Source organism: Gekko japonicus, unplaced genomic scaffold (genome assembly GCF_001447785.1).
Source record: "Gekko japonicus isolate JY-2015 unplaced genomic scaffold, Gekko_japonicus_V1.1 scaffold89, whole genome shotgun sequence".
Taxonomy (NCBI): domain Eukaryota; kingdom Metazoa; phylum Chordata; class Lepidosauria; order Squamata; family Gekkonidae; genus Gekko; species Gekko japonicus.
Genome location: NW_015170889.1, coordinates 311586 through 325615, shown reverse-complemented (window position 1 = coordinate 325615; position 14030 = coordinate 311586). Strand labels below are relative to the sequence as shown.

Genomic DNA, 14030 nt, shown 5'->3' with positions numbered 1-14030 from the left:
CGGCTCACAACACATGATAAAACAATAAAAATCCATAAAAACATCAAACATTTCCTCAGAATAACTATTTCAGTGCTTACATTAATACCTGGTGGGAGTTTGATAATATCTGACTGTAGTACATGCTGTAACAATGCCGGGGGGGGGGCATATTTCTCTAGCACCAAGTTGGTATAGGCAGTACAAATTGAGGCAGAGTGAACAGATTAGGCAGGGAAGGCCAATGTCCTGTGGACTACTACCACCTCACCCAAAAGCTCTGAGTGTGAAATTCTCCATCTGTTGCAACTCCGAATGTGAAATTCCCCATCTATCCAACACAAATGCCATTTTAATGCTCCATTTTTTACATTTCTGCCTTGCAAGCAGGTTGGAGGTACTGAAGCTCGTAGCTACAGTGGGGCGCCTCGGGGCTAGGCCCCCTGACTGACTGGCCAGGCCCCACGACTTCCCATCCAGCCCAGGGGCCCCGAGTGGTGGCAGGTGCGGGGAAGGAGCCGGGTATTCCTTTAATTTGATTAGCCAGTGCCCCCTAAGAAATTTAAATGCCCCCCCCACTTTAAAAATCCTGGCTACGGGCCTGGAGGTACTGTTGGTTGCTTGGTCCTGCTTGCACATTTGTTGCTATTCGTCACTCTTCAAGGATTCATCGGATAAAAGCAGGATGGCTTTCTGGGAAGAATTTGAACATAACTCTAACATGTCACTCCTGCCATTTATATCCCTTCGATGGCCACTACCTAAGCTTTGCTATCAGTGTTGGCCTAAAGATAAGTCACATGTGATGTGTCCCTTGTCTCAGAGGTCCTTTGGAAAGCTCAGCTGTTCTGCTTGAGGTCTGCACTGATGGGTGGAATGGATTTCAAAAGGAGAAGCTCTTATTTTTATCATAGTGTGGATTTCTGCACCAATCGCTCCCAAGGGACTGTCAAGCTTAGAATAGGCAGTGTACACATTACTGAGAAGTGATCTGGGGGATGTGCTACTTTTGGGGTCGCTCAAGGCCTTGAAATGCTTTCAGCTCCAGTTGGAATGTTCTCAAAGCTCCTGATGAGACACTACGGTCATGATGATCATGGGAAGGATATACTTTAAACCTCTTTCCATGCTCCTGGGTAAAGTGAGAAGGAGCAAATCAAAGCTGGACACCTGTCCATGACGAAATGCATGTACTATATCCACATCATAAGTATTTTGGGGGGTGGGGAGCAACTTTACATGGATTCAGGTATTCCTAAACAGAGGAGTGGGAATACTGAGAAAACAAAATTGCAGTAGTTTGAGCAGATGTGCAAGTTCTATCCAGTATCAAGCTCAGGGGAAATCGGTTCTCCCAGTCTGCAGAAGAAGCTTGCTGTGCATAGTGCTGATTGGCTAGCACCTGTGGTGGCACCAGTAAATCTCCCTGGAGAAATTCTTCAATGTCTAACAGTACAAGTGCTGTTTTAATTAATAAAAAGACAAACAAGATTGGAGGGGCATCTTCTTATGAGACGGTTCCTATGGGAGAAGAAGAAGAAGAGACCCGAAGGAGTCTCAGAGAGGCTTACAATCTCCTTTCCCTTCCTCTCCTCACAACAGACACCCTGTCAGGTAGGTGGGGCTGAGAGAGCTCTTTCGAGGACTGCTCTTGAAATAACAGCTCTGAGAGAACTTGTGACTGACCCAAGGTCACACCAACAGCTGCATGTGGAGGAGTGGGGAATCAAACCCAGTTTTCCCAGATTAGAGGCCATGCTCCTAATCCTTACGCCAAACTGCTAAAGCTACAATTTGCTTTAGACCTTTGTAGTCGACATTAGGGCTTCTAGTGTCCTGGCCCCACTGGTGGACGTCCTGATGGCACCTGGTATTTTGGGCCACTGTGTGACAGAGTATTGGACTGGATGGGCCACTGGCCTGATCCAACATTGACTTCTCTCATGTTCTTACGTTTGTATGTTAGGAATGCTTGAACATGCTGCAGTTTTGCTTATGCCTTGTTACCTGTCATGAACAGGGAGCCAGTTTTTTCATGCTCTGCTTGTCTTTTTGTCAGTCTGTTTATGGCTGCTCAACAACTGGCTTCACTGCATTCCTTCCTATCCATGCAGTACATGGCAACCTGCTCTTTGCTCATGCGCTTTGACATGAAGCCCCATTGAGCTCTGCTCCCCATCCCCACCCTTGCCACATAACTGCTCTGTTCGGCTGGCAATTCTTTAAGACAATTAAATGTCACAAATCGTATAAATCGTTCATAAATAGATGTTATATCGTAATAAGATTCTCCCCTTCTCAGTTCATTTATGTAGCCCCTAGTGATAGTGATGGCTTCTAATTGGTTTGAAGTGTCACCGTCTTTGTGCTTGCGCAATTCGGTTAACACCGAACGCTAATCTATTCAGCGGGCATTTGCGGTTGTTCAGCGTGTGAACCAAACAGACTGGGTAATGGGCTCATGCCCGATCGACTGTCATTTTGACTGTTTTGCCTGCTGGACACATTTGCAGTGGAATCCACAGAATCCCTAGTCAACATCAGCCTTTCTGAATTGCACTGGCGAACCAACCGGAAGCCCGTTCGGATCTTTGCAACGAGAGCAAAGCCCTGGTAACAGGGATGGCCTTTTGATTGCTTCTCGCATTATGAATCTGTGAACATCAGTCACTCTTCCAGAGTCTAAGCAGAAACCTCTATTTATAGACTTAATTTCCACCTCCTATCACTGCCACCCCTCTCCCACGCCCATGCCAGTTTGGTGTAATCGGCCCTAACACACCGTCCGGGTAATCTGATCAGCCATGCAGCTTTTTAAATGGAGGGCTTGGCTTTAGTCTCTGTAGAGAAGGTGACAGCTGTCAGCTACAGATAGTAGGCTACAGATCCTGGCTGTTAAAACCCACTCATTCATTCCTGCCACAGCTCATTGCCCACAGCTTGAAGCCTTGCTTTACAGTCTGCCAATTAGCTGGCAAAGGATCAACATACTGTATTAGCAAGGTCAGCCACCAAGATAAAGGCTAAAGCCACTGGCCCGTTGGAACTATTTTAAAATGGATAGCCATGTACAATTGCTGATTATTAGGAGCTTTGGGGGGTGAGGGGGTCCCCAGCCTCTGTTAGAGTATCTCTGTGCATTTGCTAGCAAGAAAATGGCTGCTGTTTTTAAAGGGATGCATCCTGCACTGGAAGGTACTGGTGTTTCTCCTAGGGTGCAACCCATATTGGCTTATTGATTGATTGCTGTGTTTCAATGCATGCATCTGCCTCCCAACACTTATATACTTGTCTATTACACTCCCAAAGGAGATCCGGGAAATTACAGGCCAGTCAGTCTGACATCGATACCGGGTAAATTGGTGGAAACCATTATTAAGGAAAGAATTAGTAGGCACATAGATGAACAAAACCTATTGAGGCAGACTCAACATGGGTTCTGTAAGGGAAGATCTTGTCTCACTAACCTGTTAATGTTCTTTGAGGGGGTGAACAAACATGTGGACAAGGGGGATCCAATAGATATTGTTTACCTTGACTTCCAGAAAGCTTTTGATAAAGTTCCTCATCAAAGGCTCCTAAGTAAGCTCAAAAATCATGGGATAGAAGGACAAGTCCTTTTATGGATCAAAAACTGGCTAATTAATAGAAAACGGAGAGTGAGTATAAATAGGCAGTTCTCTCAGTGGAGGGGGGTAAGCAGTGGGGTACCGCAGGGATCAGTACTTGGTCCACTGCTTTTCAACTTGTTCATTAATGATTTGGAGTTGGGAGTAAGCAGTGAAGTGGCTAAATTTGCGAATGATACGAAGTTGTTCAGGGTGGTGAAAACCAGTGAGGATTGTGAGGCACTCCAAAGGGATCTGTCAAAGATGGGCGAGTGGGCGTCAACATGGCAAATGGGGTTCAATGTGGCCAAGTGCAAGGTGATGCACATTGGAGCCAAAAATCCTAAATATAAATACACGTTGGGGTCTGAACTGCTGGCAGACACTGATCAAGAGAGAGATCTTGGAGTTGTAGTAGATAACTCACTGAAAATGTCGAGACAGTGTGTGACTGCAATAAAGAAGGCCAATGCTATGCTGGGGATTATTAGGAAGGGTATTGTAAACAGATCAGCCAATATCATAATGCCGCTATATAAATCAATGGTGCGACCTCATCTGGAATACTGTGTGCAATTCTGGTCACCACACCTTAAAAAGGATATTGTAGCTTTGGAAAAAGTGCAGAAAAGGGCAACTCGAATGATAAAAGGGTTGGAACACTTTCCCTATGAGGAAAGGTTAAGGCGCTTAGGGCTCTTTAGCTTGGAGAAAAGACGACTGAGGGGTGACATGATTGAGGTTTATAAGATTATGCATGGGAAAGAGCAGGTAGAGAAAGAGGTACTTTTCTCCCTTTCTCACAATACAAGAACTCGTGGGCACTCCATGAAATTGCTGAGCGGTCGGGTTAGAACCAATAAAAGGAAGTACTTCTTCACCCAAAGAGTGATTAACACTTGGAATTCACTGCCACAGGAAGTGGTGGCGGCTACAAGCATGGACGGCTTCAAAAGGGAATTAGATAAGCATATGGAGCAGAGGTCCATCAGTGGCTATTAGCCACAAGGTATAGATAGGGGCTCTGGGGCAAGTGATGCTCTGTCATCTTGGTGCTTGGGGGGGTCAACAGTGGGAGGGCTTCTAATGTCCTGGCCCCACTGGTGGACCTCCTGATGGCACTGGTATTTCTGGCCACTGTGTGATACAGAGTGTTGAACTGGATGGGCCTTTGGCCTCATCCAACATTGGCGTCTCTTATGTTCTTATGTTCTTATTATAGATTCAAATATATTAGGGCGGCCAGGTTGCCCGCCGCTGTCCCCCACTGTTACTCAATGCAGCAGCAGGAGCAAAACCGGGGAGGCAGATGGTGTCACAGCAACATCGCTCCTGGATGAAGACTTGGAAGCAACATCACCATGTTGAGTGATGCTCTAGGAATTCCTCCATAGAGATTCAGGAAATTCATAGAGCAGTGCTCAGTGCAAGGACCTCACTTCCGGGCCTTCATCCGGAGGAAAGGCGAACAATATAAACAGCTTTATCTCCCCATTGGGGAGAAAGGTGGGGTATCGATTAAGCAACTAAACATGAGTTGCTTTGGCGGGGAGCCTGCCTTGGCGGGGAGCCTGCCTTGGCGGGGAGGGCGGGATATAAATCAAAGAAATAAATAAAGTTGAAAGGAGGCAGATAAAAGGAGAAAAGGAAGCAGGGAAAAGGGAGAGGATGCAGAGGCTTCCAGGAGGAGACAAGGAGGAGGTAGGAGGCAATAAGACACAGGGGGAAATGAAGTGACTCCACAACTCCTTGCAGGTTCCTCCACTTGTAAATATCTAAAGAAATAAAGAAGCCGTCTGGCAGACATGGTCAACAGTGTGATGTAGTAAATCAGAGCACAGGAATTGGACTGGGATGATCCACATTCATTCACTCCTCCAGGGCCTGTTCCAGATTTTGAGGGGCTCTCCGTCCACTTGTTCACCTTGCCGGTGCCTCCTTGCCCTGCCCCACTTGCAAGCCTTCCCAGGGACCATGCTTACAGCCACCTGCGCTGCCCTCAGCCCTGATGGCATCGCACTGTGTGAGGTGGGAGTGATGGAGTACTCACAAGTGAACGGGCAGGGAAAGGTCATGTTGGGAGGGGTGGGCAGCAGTGGGCTCTGCCAGAAGCCCTGGGCCCTGGCGGCTGTCCTACCTGAGGGCACACTGATGTCAGCCCTCCTCTTGGCCTAACCTATCTCTCAGAGTTCTTATAAGAATAAAATGATGGATGGGACAGCCATATATTCTACCCTGAAGTCCTTGGTGGGAGGGGCTAAAACTGTAGAGAAGACAGTACCACTGGTTCCTTCAAGAAGAAGAAGAGATTGGGTTTATCCCCCGCCCTTCACTACCCAAAGGTGTCTCAGAGCGGCTTACAAACTCCTTTCCCTTCTCCTCCCCACAACAGACACCATGTGAGCAATGTTCCCTCTAAGCTGTGGAGTTTTGTGAGCAAAAATTCTACTTTGTGAGCTACTGGCATTAAAGTTGTGAGCAGGTGATTTGGCTGCTGCATAAATTAGTGTGTTCTGGAGCCATCCTTCCTGAGCTGAGACAAAAATGTGTGAGCCGGAGGCTAAAAAACTGTGAGCTGGCTCACACTAACTCAGCTTAGCGGGAATACTGCATGTGAGGGAGGTGGGGCTGAGAGAGCTCTGACAGAAACAGCTCTTTTTCAAGAACAGCTCTTATCAGAGCTACAGCTTGCCCAAGGCCATCCAGCCAGGTGCAAGTGGAGGAGTGGGGAATCAAACCCGGTTCTCCCAGATTAGAGTCTCCGCACTTAACCTCTACACCAAACTGGTCTATGGATATATGAAAATAGTGATTGATTTCTCTGCATGGAAGAAGTAGCAGGGAAATGGAAGGGATGCCACTTGACTCGCTAGCTTGGCAAGCTCTCTGCACTGTTTGAGCTTCTTCATGAATGGTCATCAGTTTGACTCATGCGGAAGATTGGAAATGATTTTTAGAAGTTTTCTTTTCTCCTCTGCATGCCATCTGTGATGTCTTGTGCCAAAAAGAACACAAACCTTTGCAGAGCAACCAACACGAGAGCTCAGGAACATACAAAGACCTTTATGGAATCTGTCTAGAGCTAACATAAACCCAGCCAGATGTTTCCAGAAAGTCTGCAATGAGGACATGGAAGGCTGCAGTCCACAGCTGCTGTTTGTCCCCCAGGATCTGGTTTCACAGAGGTCTCTTGCCTCAGTACACAGCAAGGCTGTAAAACGGAGCTACTGAAGAGGACTTATGAGTGTGGGGGGATTACCAAGCCCCCAGTTGGGACAGGGGATCACCTGCCCTGACCTCCCATTGCCCACCACAGCTCCAAGTAGGGTTGTCAGGTCCACTTACCTGTCCAGCAGGGGGCTCCCGACTTCTGATAAACCCAGAAGTGCAGGCCCCAACATAATGACGTCACCCAGAACTAATGTCATCACATGGGGGGGGGGGAACACACTGGTTTTTGAGCAAAATTCTATGGTAAATTTGGCTTCAAACCATGGAGTGTTGCCCGCAAATCACGAGAGGGAGGGCAGGAAGGGTTGCCTCAGTGCTTAGTTCTTCTGGCCCTTTTTTACACGCCCAGGGAAATGCCGATTGCCACTTTGGGGCCAGGAAGCAACTCTATGATTCTAACCATAGTGTCGCATCCCCAACATGAAGACATCACTACCGGGTGATGTCATCACGTTTGGGCCTGCACTTCCGGTTTGACCAGAGGTTGCCTGGGGAGGTCAGTTGGGTGCAGGATTTCTCACAAGAGCCCATCAGAAGTGAGGGTTTCCCCCACCCACACAAGGGACTGGGAACCCTAGCTCCAAGCACCAGTGGATGGATAATTAAAGCACTCACCAGCATTGCGAATGTAATGATGTAACTTCTGGGGAAGCAGTTTTATTGCAGAATTTCTGGTGATCAGGGGTCGTTTCGTAGAAAAAGAGCTAGGGGAACTCATTAGCATAACTCATTAGCATATGCCACACACCCTGACATCACCGGAAGTGTGTCATGAGGCCACACCCCCTGACATCACCGGAAGTGTGTCGTAAGGCCACACACCCCGCCCCCAACGGTCGCGGCGTCCGCCACCGCCGGCCTTGCAGCTCCACTGCCGAGCCCCATGAGGGGCCCGGCGGTGGACCTGCATGGCCGGCGGGAGTGCAAGGAAGCCCCGCGAAGGCCCTCCCTGGCCCCAGGCAGGCAGGGGTGGGGAGAGGCAGGGAGGAAGCAACTTACCCTCCCTCTTCTCCTGCCTCCTCCTGGCTGAATGAGGGCCGGAAGCGGGGCGGCCGGAAGCAGGGGGCGGGGCTTCGTCATGTGCCCCGCCCCCCGTACCTCACCCGGGGGAACTGCGATCCCCCGCAATCCCCCCCGAAATGACCTCTGCTGGTAATTCCTAGAGCTTCCACCATTGCTTCTGGGGTTTCCCTGGAAATGACATCATCACACTCATGACACCACTCCCTCACTATGTTCTGGACCCCCTTGGCCTGGCACCCCCAGGGAGTGGGCTACTGTTTATTCGTATAAGGATGGTTTTAGTGGATGGTAATTTTTGTCTCGTATTTGTCGCCGTGAGTCTTCACAGTGTCAGGAGAAAGGCAAAGTATATAGACATATTGGCTTGGATTCTGCCTCATGTTTCCATTTGTGCTCCCTTGGTCTGTTGTGGAGGTGATTGTGTCCACAGACATGTGTTCCTCAGGTGATGGGCACTTCCATTCATACAAGATCAATGTCTTCCAAGGAGCTGAGGTGCCTAGTGCAAGAGGAACGTGCTCCGCAACACAAGTCTTCCTCCCCAATGAAGAACGAGGAGTGTGAGCAAAAACAAGATACAGCAGGGGTCTCCAAGTTAGTGCCCGTAGGCGCCATGACACCCACCAACACCTTTTCTGGTGCTCACCAAGGGTTTTTTGACAGTGGGTGGGGCTAGGTGGAGCTTTTGCTTCTTATTGGCCATTGGCTGTGCAGATTTTTGGAAATGTTGCTTTGGCAGCAGCTACCACCACAGCACAAGGATCTTCACTTGTGTAACTGAAGGTAAGTTGTGGCAGCCATTTTGTGGCTGGCTCCACCTCCTGAGGCAGCCATTCCATGGCTGTGCTCAGCAATCTCTGTCAGAATTCCAGAGGTGTCCACAGGCTCAAAGAGGCTGGGAATCCTCAAGGTACAGGTACAGGATCCAAGGCATTGTTGTAAAGAGTTGCAGTCTGGTCTGAATTCCCCTGTATCTCGGGCCCCAGTAAATCTCTTGGGATTGTGTCAACCTAGGGCTGCCAACTCCCCCGGTAGGGCAGAAATCCCCCGCCCCGGAGGCCCCGTTCCCCAATGCCGGGGAATCGGGACCCAGGGGGAACCCCGCCCCGGCGTGCGTGTCACCGGAAGTGACATTGCACGCTGGGGGCGTGGCCACGCCATTTGAGGGGAAAACTCTTTGTTTTCCCCTCAAATGGTGTGGCCCCGCCCAGCGTGTGACGTCACTTCCGGTGAGGCTCTGGTGGCGCGCGCGCGCTTCGGGCGCACGCGCATTCCCGTACAGCTCCCAGAGCGGATGGACGCTCCCCCGCCAGTAGGTATTTTTAATTTGGCAACCCTATGTCAACCATTTTGAAATATTCTTTGGCCCTGGGGAGAAAAGAGGGAAATTTATATACATTTTAAAAATATATTTCTGTTTATACAAATAGGCAAGAGCCCACATACCAGGGGTAGCAAGCCAAGCCTGGCAACTGGCAGGGGGTTGATACAGGACCCCAAATTTAAAATAAAATGATGGTGGGGTGTAGGGATGGCTTAGAATCTTGCCCTAGCCACATTGGTGACCCTTATGAGGGCAGAAAGGCAAGGTATAAAATTTGTTAAATGAGTACATTTCTTATACCTACTGCTTTGACCCTGAATCCCCATTTTGATTTTGCTTCCCCCTTGTACAAATATTTATTTATTTTGGGATTTATATCCCGCCCTACCCGAGCGGCCCAGGGCGGAGACAAGCTGCAAGCCGAAAAAGCAAAACATAAAATACAAGCCCGTAGTTCCTTAGCTGTGTGCCATTTTCTGTTTCCTCACCCCAGAGACTTCCCATAAAATATACCTGTTGTAATGTTTTTGTGCATCAATCAATCAACAATCTTTATTACATGAGTATTTTAGGTATATCATATGTATAATCATGACATAAATCACATCTCAAAATCCACACAATGTGTGGACACAATGCCAACAAATTTTATGAAACGGATAGTGAGAAAGGGAGATACCGAAAGCTACAGACAAAAAAACATAAAGGGATTCCAAAATAAACGGAATAGGGAACATTTGCTCATCCTTCGTGGTGAGCAAGGAAGGAGGGGATGAAAGGCAAGTGTTGAAATATTACAACTTAAAACTTATTCAAAGACATAATAAAGCATTAAAGCGAAAATATTGTTGAGACAGCTTTCATTATGCATGTTTCAGGCCTCATTATGGCTTAAGCGAAAGTGACTGAGCAAAGGAGACATAACAATATCTGCGCTGAATTTCTATTATGCTTCGGGGAAAAGCTTTTTGAGTTCTTGATGGTGCCAAGATATGGTGGTTGGTTTTCAATGAAGGTCAGCGTTGGTACTACACCAAAAGGAGCAGAAAGCCTGGGGAGTTCTCTGACTGCCCGTCGACCCTCTTGGGAGTTGATCCGAGAACCTCAAAGGGGAATGCCCTCCTTTCCCAGCCCCCTCCACAAGTGCCACGCTCCCCCCCTCCCTGAAACAAATGGGGTTTGTGAGGAGATTCGTGCTTGGAATGTTCCGCTGTAGGTTTTGTTGCTGTCCTTTGCTCTTGAGGGAGATTAATATTTCAGTTATTCCATTTTGTTCAGTGCTTCTAAACGTATTTGGAATGAAAAGAGAGGTTAAAGAGGGGCTCCGAGACGGCTAGCTTCAGAGAGACTAGATCATTCCATGAAGGGAAATCAATTAAAAAAGGTTGACTGTGAACATTTATCCATTTAGCTCAGCTGCTATTGAATTTTCATGATGGACTTCGACTCTACGGAGAGCTCCGAGTTAATGGCAATTGTTCCTTTCTCTTCAAAATTTATTATCTGGGTTTTTTTTTTTTCCAATGGAGAACACTCCGTCAAACTAGAGAGAGGCCTAAAGTCTATTGATGGGTTTGTCTGTGTGGGGTTGGAAATGGGGTGGTTTGTTGCAGATGTCCAACCTTTGAAAGGAAATTAAACAAGTATCTCATTACGCAACGCTTCAGCAGTCCCTGGAGGTGGCCATAGAGGTAGCCAATTTAATGAGCTGGGAATCCGAAAGCACTGCCAAAGTTTATCTCGCCCTGTCTTTCTGGAGCGGCCCTCTATTTAGGTCCACTCAAGCAGAGGGAGAGAAGAACGTCCTGCTGATTCTGTCTTTTCAACCAAAGAAGGGGGATAATGCATTTGTTCGTATGTCTGTGTGTGTGTGTGTGTGTGTGTGTGTGTGTGTGTGTGTGTGTGTGTGCAGGCCACGCATCCAGAGGAATTATATGTGCTAATTTGATTAGGGGGAGATGTGATTAACTGGAAAATGAGAGCTTTGCTAAGACTTTCACACGCTTAATTTATCCCCTGCAAAGCAGACGCAACATTGTGTTGTGCAACTCAGAATGGCATATGGGAACACCATTCAGGGGGAAAGTCGGCCTTTTAGGCCCAACACTATCGAGGATTGCCACGGTTCATATTGGGATAATCAGTTTAGAGCATTCGCTTTGCCGCAGAATACAAATTGCATTTGGCATTGCCAGTTAAACGGTTCAAAGAATAATGAGATTAATATAGTAGGGAACTTAGCTGAGCAAAATGCTCTCTCTCGCTCGCTCTCCCAACCCCCCAACGCCGATGCATAACCAGTTTGAATAGGGATGTGTTGAGGGGAGGGAGGGAGGGGAGAAGGGGAAATAAATGATTGTGTTTCGTTTTGCAGGCTGCATTCATTTCTTCTTCTGGCTTGCAATCGCCTTGACTTAATTCTCTTTGTAAACAAGGAAGTAAAAGTCTCAGCAGATGCTTTTCTAGGCTTTGGAGATAATATTGTTTAAACGAGCTTACATTTAATTCTGGTGGAACATATCCCATTCTTCCCACCCCACTTTTTCTGATTCCTTATTGTAGAGGGAAGAGAAGCTATTTATATCATTCAGTTTTAAGCCCATTCAGAGTCTGTGTGGATAACAACAGATAAATGTCATCCGTATGCAAAGACTCATATGAACCAGCCTGAGAACTGAGAACATCTATGAAGGCCCCCCCCCCCCCCCCCGTAGCCAGCAGTGGATGGGGGGCGCACCTCAGAGAGGGTCTGTTCTGTGGTGGCACCCTGTCTTTAGCACACTCTCTGCATCATTGCTTACGTGATGCTTGATAGCTTCAGACATCAGGCCAAGACTTAGTTAATGTTCATTTGTTGCTGTGAGCTGCCTCCTTTTTCAGTTGTTGATATTGGTTTAGCTTGTGCTTCAGTGTTTTCTGGCTTTATTCCAATGATTCGTTTTTATTGCCGTGATTTTATGGGTCTTGTTTGGAAGCCATCTTGGAAGTTGATAGCAAAGTGGTTAAATAGAACAGAGTAAAAATTTCCAAAAACCCAATTGTCTTATATCTGCTTGTCTGTCTGTCCATCTATTATAAACCATTTATCCCATCTGCTTTGTTTCCACCACCACAAGCCAGACAAGTTTAATGATACTGCTAGGGAGGACAGGTCTCCCATCCTTCAGCCTTGGTTTTAGCCTACAGCTACTCTCTGATGCAGCAGTAGTAGAAAAATGGTACCAATGGTGGCACAAACCTGGAAGTGACATCAATGCAATGACATGACACTCTAGGATTCCACCAAAAGTATATGGTAAAACCTATCATTTTTTTTCACATGGTTTTACTATAGAGTTTTGGTGGAATCCTAGAGCATCATGCTGAGACTCTGACATCACTTCTGGGTTCACTCCAAAAGTAATATTATGGCATCACCACAGCATTAATTTGAATGTCTCCGCCTCCTAAAACTCCTATTGATTGTCAGCACTCACCTGGCAACCCTAGACACTGCTGAAATTCCACCTCCTTTAACTCCATGCAGGGCTATTTTTGGACAGGAACGCACAGGAACGGAGTTCCGGCTGGCTTCAGAATTGGCCACACCCACTACAGCCAAAACCTCTGCACGCCTGACTGCAGAGGGAAGGCCAGGAGAGCAAAAAAAAAACCCCGGCGACTCCAAGGCGGGTGAACCAGGAGAGCCCTGGAATGATCGGGGAGGCATTTAAATGCCCCCCCGTGCCTTCCCCAGCCTGTCCAAGAGTCGGCTTGTCCGGACACCCCGTGGGCAAGCCAAGGGAAGGCAATTTAAACTGCCTCCCCTCCAAGGGCTGGCTTGCCCGGGCTCCCCACAGCTGCAGGGCACCTGGACAAGCCAAGGGAAGGCATAGGGGTGTGGCCTAATAAGCCAATGAGCTGTGTTGTCAGGGGTGTGGCCTAATATGCTAATGGGTTTCTGCTGTTGGGTGTGGCCTATTATGCTAATGAGTTCCTGCTGGGCTTTTTCTACAAAAAAAGCCCTGACTCCATGTATGATGTGTGGTGGCCTGTAATGTTTAACCTTCAGTATAGATGTGAGTATTGTGGACACTAGTTCTTCAGTGGCTTCAATATATTTTTGTCTTTTATTTATTTTATACCCTATTTTTTTGTCTTACAGGCCCCCAAAGTGACTAACATATATAAAAATACAATTCTGTTTAAAAGTAAAGCAATCAAACCATCAAATCAAGACACTTACAGCAGGAGAGGACTTTAGTTCTTATCCTGAACTTGCACCATTCCTTCCAGGTCATCAAATAAGCACTTTTTGATCAATTAGAGCAGACAGATTGTCTCCAAGATATTCTGTTTTAAGATTCACAAAGAGGAAATGCAGAAATATTAGAAATAGCACTCACAAATTACCTTCATTCAAGACAGGCGTATGTTAGTTTGCATTACTGCAGCTCCACTGGTTACTTTACTCCGCTTCCCCACACAGTCATGGGTGTTCTTTCTCAGAATGTCTCCTAAACAATAAGTACTCTACTATACTACAGCAACTTCCCCTCTCAAAATCAAAGGAGGTGTGTTAGGCCTGGACCAGATGTTCCCCTAGAGTTGTTAGCCTCCAGGGGGTTCAAGCCACAAATGGACCACAGTGATTAACCAAAGGTACACTCCACCAAAGTTCTCTGTGAAAAAACAATTATTACAGTTACAGTTCACAAACATTGCTTCTTCTTTTATTCCTTTATTTTACTTCATGCAATGCTGCCGCTGCTTCCAAACAACAACGGATTTCCTAGGTAAGTATTCTGTTTCCCCCAGTGCTTTCTTATTCACGGAGCTGTTCTACAAATAAATTATAATATGGTTACAACTCATATTCATCCATT

At 47.1% G+C, this 14030-nt stretch overlaps 1 protein-coding gene across 1 annotated transcript in view; it reads left to right on the top strand.

Moving 5' to 3' along the window:
* Positions 1–14030, top strand: part of AUTS2 (autism susceptibility candidate 2) — a 903433-nt gene that overhangs the window by 638587 nt on the left and 250816 nt on the right. The gene's annotated exons all lie outside the window — the stretch shown is intronic.